This window comes from Cebus imitator, unplaced genomic scaffold (genome assembly GCF_001604975.1).
Source record: "Cebus imitator isolate Cc_AM_T3 unplaced genomic scaffold, Cebus_imitator-1.0 Scaffold333, whole genome shotgun sequence".
Classification (NCBI taxonomy): Eukaryota; Metazoa; Chordata; class Mammalia; order Primates; family Cebidae; genus Cebus; species Cebus imitator.
The window spans coordinates 827439-841306 of record NW_016107648.1 but is presented as its reverse complement, the minus strand read 5'-3'; the positions used below and the strand labels follow the sequence as shown (position 1 = coordinate 841306).

General features: G+C 41.5%; 1 non-coding gene across 1 annotated transcript; it reads right to left on the bottom strand.

The window, feature by feature from the left end:
- Positions 1-2961: 2961 nt before the first annotated feature.
- On the bottom strand, positions 2962-3097 carry LOC119467805. The gene has a single exon (XR_005196426.1). It is a non-coding gene; the product is annotated as a small nucleolar RNA SNORA21 (small nucleolar RNA).
- Between the last annotated feature and the right edge of the window lie 10771 nt (positions 3098-13868).

Genomic DNA, 13868 nt, shown 5'->3' with positions numbered 1-13868 from the left:
TTTTTTTATTCTTTTTCTTTCTTTCTCTCTTTCTTCAAAAAAAAATAATAAATAAATAAATAATAAATAGCCTACCAACCAAAAAAAGCATAGGACCAAATGGATTTGCAGCTGAATTCTACCACAGGTACAAAAAGGAGCTGGTGCCAATTATTTTAAAACTGTTACAAATAATTGAAAAGGAGGAACTTCTCCCTAACTCATTTATGAGGTCAGCACAATCCTGATGCCGAAACCTGGCAGAGACATAGCAAAAAAAGAAAACTTCAGGTCAATGTCCCTGATGAACATGGATGTAAAAATCCTCAATAAAATACTGCCCATCTGAATCCAGTAGCATCAAAAAGCTTATCCACCAAGATCAAGATAGCTTCATCCCTGAGGTGCAAGGCTAGTTCAACATGTGCAAATTAATTACATAAACAGAACTAAAGACAAAAACCACATGATTACCCCAATAGACACAGAAAAGGCTTTTGATAAAATTCAACATTCCTTCATGTTAAAAACTCTCAATAAACTCAATAATGATGAAACATACCTCAAAATAATAAGAGCCATTTATGACAAACCCACAACTAATATCATACTGAATGGGCAAAATCTGTAAGCATTCCCCTTGAAAACTGGTACAAGTCAAGGATGTCCTCTCTCACCACTTCTATTCAACATAGTATTGGAAGTTCTGGCCAGGGTAGTCAGGCAAGAAAAAGAAATAAAGTGTATTCAAATAGGAAGAGAGGAAGTCAAATTGTCCCTGTTTGCAAACAATGTAATCCTATATCTAGAAAACCTCATCATCTCAGCCCCAAATCTCCTTAAGCTGATAAGCAGATTCAGCAAAGTCTCAGGACACAAAATCAACGTGCAAAAATCACAAGCATTCCTATAACCAATAACAGACAAACAGAGCCAAATCATGAATGAACTCCCATTCACAATTGCTACAAAGACATTAAAATACCTAGGAACACAGCTAACAAAGGAAGTCAAAGACCTCTTCAAGGAGAACTACAAACACTGCTCAAGGAAATTAGAGAGGACACGAACAAATGGAAAAAACATTCCATGCCCATGAATAAGAAGAATCAATATCGTGAAAATGGCCATACTGCCCAAACCAATTTGTAAATTCAATGCTATTCCCATTTAACTACCATTGACATTCTTCACAGAATTAGAAAAAAAACATTTTAAAATTCATATGGAACCAAAAAAGAGCCCATATAGCCAAGACAATCCTAAGCAAAAAGAACAAAACTGGAGGCATCATACCATCAGACTTTATGCTCCAAGGCCATAGTAACCAAAACAGCATGGTACTGGTATAAAATCAGACACATAGACCAATGGAACAGCATAGAAATCTCAGAAATAAGATATCACATCTACAACCATCCGATCTTCTACAAATCTGACAAAAACAAGCAATGGGAAAAGGATTCTCTATTTAATAAATGGTGCTGAGAAAACTGACTAGCCAAATGCAGAAAATTGAAGCTGGACACCTTCTTTACACCTTATACAAAAATTAACTTGAGATGGATTAAAGACTTAAATGCAAAACCCAAAACTATAAAATCCTTAGAAGAAAATCTAGGCAATGCCATTGAGGACACAGGCATAGGCAAAAGTTTTCTGACTAAAACACCAAAAGCAATTGCAACAAAAGCAAAAATTGACAAATGGAATCTAATTAAACTAAAGAGTTTTCTGCACAGCAAAAGAAATAACATTTGACCCAGCAATCCCATTACTGGGTATACATCCAAAAGAATATAAATCATTCTGGTATAAAGATACATGCGCGTGTATGTTCCTAGCAGCACTATTCACAACAGCAAAGACATGAAATCAACCCAAATACCCATCAATGATAGACTAGATAAAGAAAACATGGTACATATATACCATGGAATACTATGCAACCATAAAAGGGAATGAAATCATGTCCTTTGAAGGGACATGGACAGAGCTGAAAGCCATTATCCTCAGCAAACTAATGCAAGAACAGAAAACCAAACACCATATATTCTCACGTATAAGTGGGAGCTGAACAATGAGAACACATGGACACAGGGAGGGGACAACATCACTGGGGCCTGTCAGGGTGGTGGGGGGAGGGAGAACATCAGGATAAATAACTAATGCATGTGGGGCTTAATACCTGGGTGATGGGTTAATAGGTGCAGCAAACCACTGTTACACACATTTACCTATGCAACAAACCTGCGTGTTCTGCTTATCTACCCTGGACCTTAAAATTAAATTTCATTAAAAAAACAAAACGAAACAGAAAAACACTACCTACTGGGTACTGTGCTTTTTACCTGGGTGGTGAAATAATCTGTACACCAAGCCCCCATGACATGAAATTTACCTTTATAACAAACCTGTACAGCCCTCAAGTTCAGCGGCTGTGTCCTTTCATAGCGTGCAAGCATGGAAGTGGGACAGGAGGAGGAATTCGATATTGGCTGTCTGCCGCCTGGGCCCTAGGCTAGCCACCATGTGGCAGAGAGCCCACTCCTCCATCAGATTAAAGACTCCTCTCTCATATTCTCCCAAGTTCCAATGCCTCATAGTTAGTCCTATGCAAAGGAAACTCAGCTTCCAAAAGTCTCAGACAATCTCTGTCCCGCAAAGACCTTGCTTTTACCACATATAAAACAGTTTAGTTCAATAGCTGTCAATCTTGACGACACATTAGAGTCACCTGGGGAGCGGTGACAAAATCCCAGTGATTGAGCTGCACCTGTGGAGAGCCTGATTCGCATGTTCTGAATTGAGGCCAGAGTATGGCTTAGACTTGAAAAGCTGTCCACGTAGTTTAGTGTGCAGCGGAGTAAAGCAGTTCCAGCTTCCTTGCTCATTGTTTTAGCTTTTCCATTCTAGTATGAGATTATATTCTTTTACATAGCAAAAGACCTAATCATTTCTTTTTTTCTTTTTTTTTTTTCTCCTTGTCACACCACCAATTGAAGTAAAACAACACAGCACGCTGTCACTTCACCCAAAAGAGATGTTTCCATTCTCCCCTTTCTTGATGGCTCAATAGGTCATTAGCCACAGGCCCACTGAGTGCTTTTAAAAAGGGGGCTAATCATTTCTTTCACCCACCAAAAGGGAATTCCAATTTATGACCTTTAACAAAACAAATAACAAGCAGAATCGTTGACATTATTCACTTTCCTTAAAGGCTGCAAAGACCCCCAGATCAAATCTGTAGGCTGGGCTCAAGGCCAAGGCCTAAGTTTCTTGTATGTGGGGAGCTTTTCCTAACCCATAGACAGACCAGTCCCTACATGGGTCTAGCATCATGGTAGTGGGTTGAATCTCAACTCTCTTTTCTAGAACAAACCTAAGGAGATAGGATTTTTCAAATTTTTATACTTTCCTGATTCACTGCAGCAAATACTTCCATCTCTTTATTTCACTGAAATGTTACCTAACTTGGCCAGAATGATGTCCAATAAATCAAATCTCCCTCCTCATCTCTATTCTTTTGCTCAATTTCATTTGGGCCCTCCCCCAGGCTCAGCAATTGGCTCTTAACTTTATCTCTTCTCCATACTTCCTCAAATAAGAAATTCATGGTGAGATCTTTAGCAATTTCACCACCCTTTATTCTAAGATTTGCGCTCAGTGCTGAGGTTACAATGGAGAGTTCATATCAATGTGGTCTTGGCGTCAAAGGGCTTATACTCTAGTGGGAAGGGACAAACTTCTTCATAAATGGCAATTGTTATAAACACAGGCTGCCTAAAAAAAAGAGGTGGGGAACAGATACCTGTAAGAACATGTAACAAAGGGATGTGTCTATTTTGCGAGATAAAGGAAGCTCTGGCATTTAAGCTGGGATCTAGAGGATGAGTAGGTGAAATTGGCAGGTGGAATGGCTTGGGGCTTCCTCAGTTGATTGGTGAACTCCTTGAAGAGAGACATTGAGTCTAGAACTTTTGTTGTACCCAACCTTCAGCATCAAGCTTCAGAAGCTTGGCAAGTATCTATTGATAGAAGATTTTCCAAATAGCAAAACACTTCTGAGGTGACTATCTTGCCCATCCAGCACACCTCCTCTAGAGAGAGGAACAGATCCTCTCCCTCCAAATGAATGACACCCCTCACCCCAATCCTTCAGCCAATCCCTGTGGAAGACCATTGTCTCCTGTGCCCTGGGCCATGGAGAATGTTTCCAGGATAGGAATGTGATCAGGCAGGGCCCAGCATAGATTTTCTCTGGAATTTATCCATTTGGAGTTGAAGGGACAAGAAGATAAAAAAAATATGAAACTGAAGCAGCTGGTGGCCCACCCCATTCCCTGCCACATGGAGAAATCTCATCTTTTTTTTTCTTTTTTGAGACAGGGTTTCGCTGTTGTCACCAGAGCTGGAGTGCAATGGCATGATCTTGGCTCACTGCAATCTCTGCCTCCCAAGTTCCAGCAATTCTCCTGCCTCAGCCTCCCAAGTAGTTGAGATTACAGGCACCCACCACAATGCCCAGCCAATCTTTGTATGTTTAGTAGAGTCAGGGTTTCACCATGTTGGTCAGGCTGGTCTCGAACTCCTGACCTCAGGTGATCCACCTGCCTCAGCCTCCCAAAGTGCTGGGATTACAGGTGTGAGCCACCGCACCCAGCTGAGAAGTCTCATCTTTAATAAGTGAGAATAACAAAGAGAGATCAGAAAATATGTCATAAAGATGAGGTAGAGTTCTGAAGTATTGGGGTCCAGTTCCAAACCAGGTGCCCCTGGAGTTTCCATGATTCCTACAAGACTTGCTTTAATGTTGTGAGCTACCCTGGTTATAGGATTCACAGTTCTCCTCATTTCAGACAATTTGAGGTGAATTGAGATTCTACCTGTTTCAACTGACAGAATCCTGATGAACTTGGTGGAACTCCTCTTCATAAACAGATTTTGTTCTTTAAGTTCTGGGATACATGTGCTGAACGTGCAGGTTTGTTCCATAGCTATGTATGTGCCATGGTGATTTGCTGCACCTATCAACCCATCATCTAGTTTCAGCCCCGCATACATTAGGTATTTGTCCTATTGCTCTCCCTCCACTTACCCCCGCCCCCTGACAGGCCCCGGTATGTGATGTTCCCCTCCCTGTGTCCATGTGGTCTCATTGTTCAACTCCCCCTTCTTAATGACAACATGGGGTGTTTGGTTTTCTGTTTCTGTGTTAGTTTGCTGAGGGTGATGGTTACAGCTTCATCCATGTCCCTGCAAAGAACAAGAACTCATTCTTTTTTATGACTGCATAGTATTCCATGGCATATATGTGCCACATTTTCTTTATCCAGTATATCATTGATGGGCATTTGGGTTGGTACCAAGTCACAGATTTTTGAGAGGTCTAACTTTTCTTTAATTAATAGCCAAATGAGTGTCCATGATTTATTATAAGCCAAATTAACAAAGAATATGGCATTGGGGCTATGAAAAAGAAGTAGGTACTTCTGTTTGGCAAATCAGTAGGCGGAACACCGAAGAAGTAGTTATAAAACAGTATGGCAAGAACAGTAACAAAATTACATACAGGATGCAGTAATCTACTATTCCATCATAATTTCAATTGCATCTTGTCATTTATATGTTATGGAGAGCTAGTATTTAAATGACGTTTGTCCTCTCACTTTTGTAAGTGTGCAAGTGGAATATACATTTTAAAATGCATGAAGCTTTAGAAGAATAAACCTGACAGCTGACCCTTTTTTTGTTCAACTGTGTGCCCATTTTGATGATTAATTTTAGGCGTCAATTTGACTAGATTAAGGAACACACAAATAGCTGGTAAAGCATGATTTCTGGGTGTATCCGTGGGGGTAATTTTGGAAGAGACTGGCATTTGAATCAGTGTACTGGGTATAGAAGATCTGCCTTCATCCCCTGGAAGTGAGCATCATCTAATTGGCCAATAGGCCAGATAGAACAAAAAGGCAGAAGAGAAGCGAATTCTCTCCTCTCTTTTGGAGCTGATACACATTAGAACTCTGGGTTCTCTGACGTTTGGACTGGACTTTGGTGTTTGCACCAGTGGCCTCCTGGGGTTCTCAGGCCTTTGGCTTTGGACTGAGATTTACACCATCAGTTTCCCTGGTTCTGAGGCTTTCAGACTTGGAATGAGCCACACTCCCAGCTTTCCTCATTCTTTGTCTTGCAGATGGCCTATCATGGGATGTCTCAGCCTCTGTGACCCTGAGAGTCAATTCCTCTAGTAAATCTCTCATATATATGAAGTCATACATTGCTTAACGATGGAGACACAGCCTAAGAAACGTGACATTAGGTGATTCTATTGTTTTGCAAACATCACAGAGCATATGTACACAAACCTGGATGGGATAGCCTCCTATACTCTAAGCTATACGGTATGGCCTACTGCTTCTAGGCTACAAACCTGTACAGCTTGTTACTGTACCGAACACGACAGTACTAAATACTGTACCATGGGCAATTGCAACACAGTAGTAATTTGTGTATCTAAACATAGTTCAGTATTAAAAAGGTACAATAAAAATATGATATAAAAAGACTTAAAGAATGATACACCTGTATTGAGCAGCTGGGGAACCACTGTTGTACATGCAGTCTGTCACTGACCGAAACATCATTATGTGCTATACGGTATATATATAGTATAGGTTCTGTCTCTTTGGGGAATATTAACTAATACAACTACTTATAATTTTGAATCAGGCAGCCAATCACCATACCTTTTTCTTTGTTATAGAGTAATAAATTATTTTAGAACAGGAAAGTTCAGGAAACATATTTGGTATAGACTAAATTTTTGTGCTTCCCCAAAATATTCGTAAATTGAGATCTAATTCTCAATGTAATGGTATTAGGAGCTGGGACCCATCCCTCCCCCTTGGAATACACTTGATCTTGGACTTCTGGACCTTCAGACTTGTGAGAAACAAATTTCTCTCGTTTCTAAGCTACCCAGTCTGTAGTATTTTTGTTGCAGCAGCCTGAACGGACTAAGATAATATGGTTAGCGTAGGAAGTTGAGTAAACGCATTGTTGCAACCCTTCCCCTCCTTTACCATGAATAGATGGGTTTTTCTGCTTTCTTCACATATTTTCAACCCTTTCACCATTTTCCTTGGCCCCTTCACGGGTTGAATCAAATCCTCTCTGAAACAGAATGAACTAGGACCCGAGGCTGTAATTCAAGATAAGAAGAACATCCTCTCTTTGCTTGTGATTCCCCTATGGGAATGTTCAGTGCCGACTGGGGGTGCTAGACAGCACTGAGACGGACCAGGGGAGTACTGAGGAAAGCACTCAGCCTCCTGTAGCCTGTGTGGCCTGGGGCAATTAACCAGCCTCTGTGAATCTCGATTTGCTTATCGGTTAAATGGGGATGATAATATTACCTTCTCACAGGGTTCCACAGTGTCTGTTGAGCAGTAGTGGCCAGTGAATGCCAGCTTCCCTCTTTCTGTGGTACTGGGTCCGGCATGGATTGCATGCTGGCATGGATGTCAGATCTCCCTCTGTTCTGGGCACAGGGAAGTCTTTCACAGCCCGAGACGTGGCCATTTATATCTCCCCGCCCCCCAGATTATCTCATTTATTCCTTTTGAAGTTTGCTTTTACTTTAGACGGATCATTTTCTCTTTGGTAAAGGTGACTTTGAATTACATTTATTTTCCCCAATGTGTTAACGACAAGGCTCGGTGGAGTAATCAACAAGCAATATAAACAAGTTTGAAAATGTTTTCATCCACATAATAAGAATCAAATCATTTCAACCTCTATATCATAGAGTACCAATCAGCAGGATCCTCCAGGGTGACTTTCAGTCAGCTGTCAGTCTCCTTGGAGCTCATCTTCTTGATTTAATGAGGAAAATCATTATCAGATTTTTATTAATTGTCTGAAGCAGTGCTAAGGAAGAGAGAGATGGAAATAGAGATAAATAGAGATGGAGATAGAGACTGAGAGACCCAGGAAGACCTGGTCTTGCTGACAGAGAGACACTGGGAATATATACGCTTGAACAGGACTTAGAGCAAGGAAAAAAAAAATCACGCAAATGAGAACCTGGCCAATGGAGTATTACATCAGAAACAGGAAAGGAGCTCAGTCAAGGAAACCAAATTCAAGGATAATATGAGCTGGACACAGTGGCTCATATCTATACTTCTAGCATTTTGGGAGCTCAAGGTGAGAGGATTGCTTGAGACCGGGAGTTTGAGAGCAGCCAGGGCAACATAACGAGAGTCCGTCTCTACAAAAAAATAGTAATAATATAACAGATTAGCTGGGCTTGGTGACATGCACCTGTAGTCCTAGCTACCCTTGAGCCCAGGAGTTTGAGGTTGTAGTGAGCACCACTGCACCCTAGCCTGGGCAACAGAGTGAGACCCTGTCTAAAAAATAAAAATAATAAAAAAAAAATACATCTAATTGCTTTTTAGGGTGGGAGCCAATTTTGAGTATATTAGCTCCAAGATACTACTTTAAGCCAGATCTGATCTTAAACACAGGGATATATGACTGAAAACAGAAACTCCCTGCCTTCATAGAGTCTACAATCTAGTGGGAAGTAACAGACAAAAATATAATAAGCTTTTGAATGTAAATATTACATGAGGTGGCCATTGGTCATTATGAAGAAAATAAAGCCAGGTGACAGAGTAAGGGTGGGAATGAGGGGATTGCATTATTTTGTAACTAATAGTTGAGAAGACCTTTCCATGAAGTGATATTTGAGCAGAGATCTGAATGGAGTGAGCTGTCTGGCCATGCAAGGTATCTGTAGGAACACTTCTTAGGAAGATGGGCAGCAAGGGCTAAGCCCTGAGGCAGGAGAGGCTTGACATGTTTGCAAAACAGTTAGGAGGCCAGCGTGGCTACATCATGGGGGATAGTGGGGTGGAAGGAGTAGGAAACAAAGGCAGAGAGACAGCAGGGTGGCTGGGTACCTAGGGCCTGGTAGGTCATAGAATGGCTTTGGATCCTGTTTTGAGCGAGATGAGAAGCCACTAGAAAGCAATGGCAGAAAGACCATTGAGGAGGCTTTTGCAGTGCTACTTTTGAGAGGCAATGGAGTCTTAGATGATGTGGAAAGTGGCAGAGGTGGAGGGAATGACCAGGCTGTGGGTAATTTTGAAGGAAGAACTGACGAGATCTACTGATAGATTAGCTATCTAATTATCTATTAGTAGCTCCAGAACCTGGAGAAAGCAAGGGACCAAGAATGATTCCAATCGTTTTGGCCTCTGAGCAACTAAAAAAATGAGTTAACAGTTACAGAGACAAACAGGAACAAGTTCAAGGTTGGGGTTAGGGTAGGGTGGAGAGTCAAGAGTTTGGTTTCAACATGCCAAGCAGGGCCAGGATTGGGGTAAAATTTGAGGTACTCACCTTAGACACAAAATACAAGAGGCCACCCAAAACTCAGTAATCAACATAAGTAATATTTGAATGCAATGTTTTTTAAATTTCAAATCAATTAATTGAATTAATAGCTGAATAAGAGTGTTTTACTTGATGGAATAATTTAGCTTTTAAAATAAATCCCATATACTATTCAACATTATATATACCTATAGTGTACAGCATAGGTTAATCAATAACACTATTGAAATGAACCAAGCAAGCTTGATCTCCATCTTCCCATGTTTATTTATTTATTTATTTTTAATTATAATGCTTTAAGTTCTGGGATATATGTGCAGAATGTGCAGGTTTGTTACATAGGTATACACGTGCCATGATGGCTTGCTGCATCCATCACCCTGTCATCTACATTAGGTATTTCTCCTAATGTTATCCCTCCACAATTCCCCCCTCCCCTGCTATCCCTCCCCTAGCCTCCCGCCCCCTGACAGGCCCTGGTGTGTGATATTCCTCTCCCTGTGCCCATGTGTTCTCATTGTTCAACACCTATTTATGAGTGAGAACGTGGTGTTTGGTTTTCTGTTCTTGTGTCAGTTTGCTGAGAATGATGGTTTCCAGCTTCATCCATGTCCTTGCAAAAGACATGAACTCATCCTTTTTTATGACTGCATAGTATTCCATGGTGTATATGTGCCATATTTTCTTTATACAGTCTATCATTGATGGGCATTTGGGTTGGTTCCAAGTCTTTGCTATTGTGAACAGTGCTGCAATAAACATACGTATGCATGTGTCTTTATAATAGAGTGATATATAATCCTTTGGATATATGCCCAGTAATGGGATTGCTGGGTCAAATCGTATTTCTAGTTCTAGACTCTTGAGGAATGCCACACTGTCTTCCACAATGGTTGAACTAATTTATACTCCCACCAACAGTATAAAAGCATTCCTATTTCTCCACATCCTCTCAAGCAACTGTTGTCTTGAATGTACTATTTTTAAAAATCAAAGTTAATGCCAAAAAAATTGATGTTGCACAAACTGTGAAAATTTAAAATGAAAATGACTGTGGTTGGTTTGTTTTATGACCCTCTATTATTGCACAGCGAGAACAGTCATTTCCATCAGCCTGAGCTTCCTGGGTTATGAGGCCATGAGATCTCCTCACTCTCTTGTGAGAATTGACGGTGGCATGCTGGCAGGTTAGCCAATACAAGGCTTTACAGACAGCCTTTATTTTATTTTTTTAATGTAGAGGTTTATTGCCTTTTTCCACTTGGTTTCAAATACTTGAGGATATTTGGATAAGGGAATATAGACGCTCACATGCCTTCTTTTGTCTCAGGCTCCAATATGGCTCAGCAGAACACTGCATCCAAGCAGGAATGTTGAATTTGGATACAGAGTGTGAAGTGCAGGAGAAAAGCTGGAAGAGGAGAGAGAAAGCAGGAGCGTGGGCACCTAAATGTGGTATTTAAAACCTGGTTGAGATCAGATGAAGGCCAAGCATGAGAACAGAGGAGATAAGAGGTCAGAAAAGAAAACCCTGGGGAGGAACGTGAAGAAGGAGAAACCAGCAAATGTGATGGAGCAGGAGCAGCCAGGAGAGAAAACCCAAGACAGTGATGTCACAGAACTCAAGAGACAAGAGCATTTGAAGAAGGGAGCATAAAACTAGAGTTGACCCTTGCACCACATGGGTATTAGGGATGCCGCCACTCTGCACAGTAGAAAATCTTCATATAACTTTCAACTCCCCCTAAAGTTAATTACTAATAGCCTACTATAGATCAGAAGTCTTGGTGATAACATGTCAATTAACTCATATTTTGTATATGTATTATATACTGCATTGTTACAATAAAGTAAGCTAGAGGGAAGAAAATGTTATGGAGAAAATCATAAGGAACAGAAAATATGTTTACTTTTTATTCAGTGGGAGTGGATCATCATGGAGGTCTTCATCCTCATAGTCTTCGTGTTGAGGAGGCGGGGGAGCAGGAAGAAGAGGACAGCTTGGTCTTGCTGTTTCAGCGGTGGCGGAGGCAGAAGAGAATTTGAGTATAAGTGGACTCATGCAGTTTAAACCCATTTTTCAAGGGTCAACTGTATCCAGAGATTCTATCTTTTGATCTTTAATATTGGAAAAGATCTTTAAAAGTTGTAATAAGCTTACAGTGGGTTGCATAGTGGGCCCCCATAAAGATACGTCCATGTCCTAATCCCCAGAACATGTGAATGTTGCCTTATAAAAATCTTGAGGCCAGGCATGTAATCTTAACACTTTGGGAGGCTGAGGCAGAATTATGGCTTGAAACAGGGGTTTGAGACCAGCCTGGGCAGCATTGTGAGATTCTGTCTTTATAAAAACTGTAAAAATTAGCTGCACGTGGTGGCTGAGGTGAAAGGATCTTTTGAACCCCGGAGTTTGGGGGTTGCAGTGGGCCCTCAGTCCCATGACCAGCGTCCTTGATAGAGTGCGGCAGAGGGAGATTACACGGGAGAGGGCACGGCCATGTGAAGACCGAGGCAGAGATGGGAGTGACGCAGTCGCAAGCCCAGGAAGCCCGGGAATGATGACGGCTGCCAGGAGCTGGAAGGGGCAAAGAAGATTCCTCCTAGAGCATCCAGTGTGAGTGCAGCCCTGCTGACACCTGGGTTTTGGACTTCTGGCCTCCAGAGCAGTGAAAGAATCACTTTCTATTGTTTTAGACCTTGTGATTGCAGCTTCTTTAATGTGGAGAATTCCCCCTCTGGCTGGCTATTTATAATTCCTCCAAAGCCTGGTGGCATAGACTCTGGGGTGCTAAACTGAAGGGCAACCTCAACGGAGGGCAATGTGGTGATATTCATCAAAATTCACACATGACATATCATTTGAACCAGCAGTTCCAATTTCAGGAATGTATACGGTTATACTCAACATGCCTGTAAAGATAAAAATATGTATATGCAAGATTATTCATTGACGCATTGTTTATAACACAAAACTGGAAACAATCTAAACATGTTAACCTTGACATTAAATGAGCTCAATTCTATAGGGTGCCATAAAACAATGCTCTTTCCTCTCATTGTGGAGCCAGCACTTTTCTGCCCTGGATAAAATTGTAAGCGACTCTCATAATTTTTCCTCCAGACACTTAAGATAATAAAAAGGGCTTTGGTGATTTTACTTACAAGATTGATCTTATTGTACTAGCCCAAATATCTAGCTCAGAGTAATATTAAAATTGTTATATTCTTATTCTAATTAAGCTCTCTCCTTCCCCCATTTCATTGGAAATCTGCCTTGGAGGAGGAGGCATGGCTGGCAGCTGCTTCTTTTCTTTGCTGGTTCCTCTCCTCCAGGACCCACACAGAGTCCACCTCTGACTTCTCCACATTTGGAGGGCTAGGGTGGGTATGGCGGGGGATCTGGGAGCAGCAAAGGCCTTAGCGGTTTGTCACAGATGAAATCTGACAATGGTACGTGTCAGAGTGTATTAATGAGACTCACACTAATGTAGTAACAATAACCCCAAATTAGCGTGACTTCAACGTTAAAGTTTATTCTCACCCTTGTCACAGGCAACATGCATCAGCGTTTGAGTGGGAAAGAGGACGCAAGATTCTGCTACACTCATTCAAAACCCCAACCTGTGGTGTCTTCATCTTCTAGGGCCTCTTCCTGCTCTGCTGTTCATAAGGAAAGAGAAAAGGCATGGAGGATCCTGTGGGATCATCTACTTTAAGGCCAGCCCAGGTGGGAAGGTGTCTGTCATCACTTCTGCCTACCCTCCATTGGCTGTCACTCAGTTATGTTGCAGCTGGGAAATGTGGTTTTTGTGTCTGGGAGTTGGAATGCATAGCATTATCTCCACTGTATGGAGATTCCCAAAGCCTATTCTTTCTCTTGGAGGGTGCTTTCAGAGATTCCCCAAATACGTCCCTTGTGATTGCAGCTACCTTAATGTGGAGAATTCCCGCCTCTGTCTGGCCACTTATAATTCCTCCAAAGCCAGTGGGCATCTGATCATCCTCCTTCTGCTGGGGTCCAATTACCCTTCCAGAGAGCTGAGTGGAGTTCAAGCTGACCGCAAGCTGAATTCTTCTAATTGGTCTCCTGCTCCCATCAGTGAGAGAGAGCTTGCTGCCAGTATGGGCCTTCTACTTTAACCACATCTGGCTACTTCACCTAGCCACCTGCCTGCAGAATTTTTCAGAAGTAGAACAAATATAAATCCCTGTGCTTCTTTTACTCCATAGGATACATGCCAAGCTCTCACATTTGGCTTGAGGTGGGAAGACAGCCCTCTCCTCCCCATCATGATGGAAGGAAGACAGATGCACATCATATGAGACTCTCTCTAAAGATCTTCAGCCTCGATTCTGCAAGATCATTCACTGTGATGTCACATACAGGTTTTTTTGAACTATCTTTTGTAAGTCTTGCATAGATGGTCTAGCACCTCACACTGAAATGCGAAAATTCTGGACACATTGCTTTACGTAAG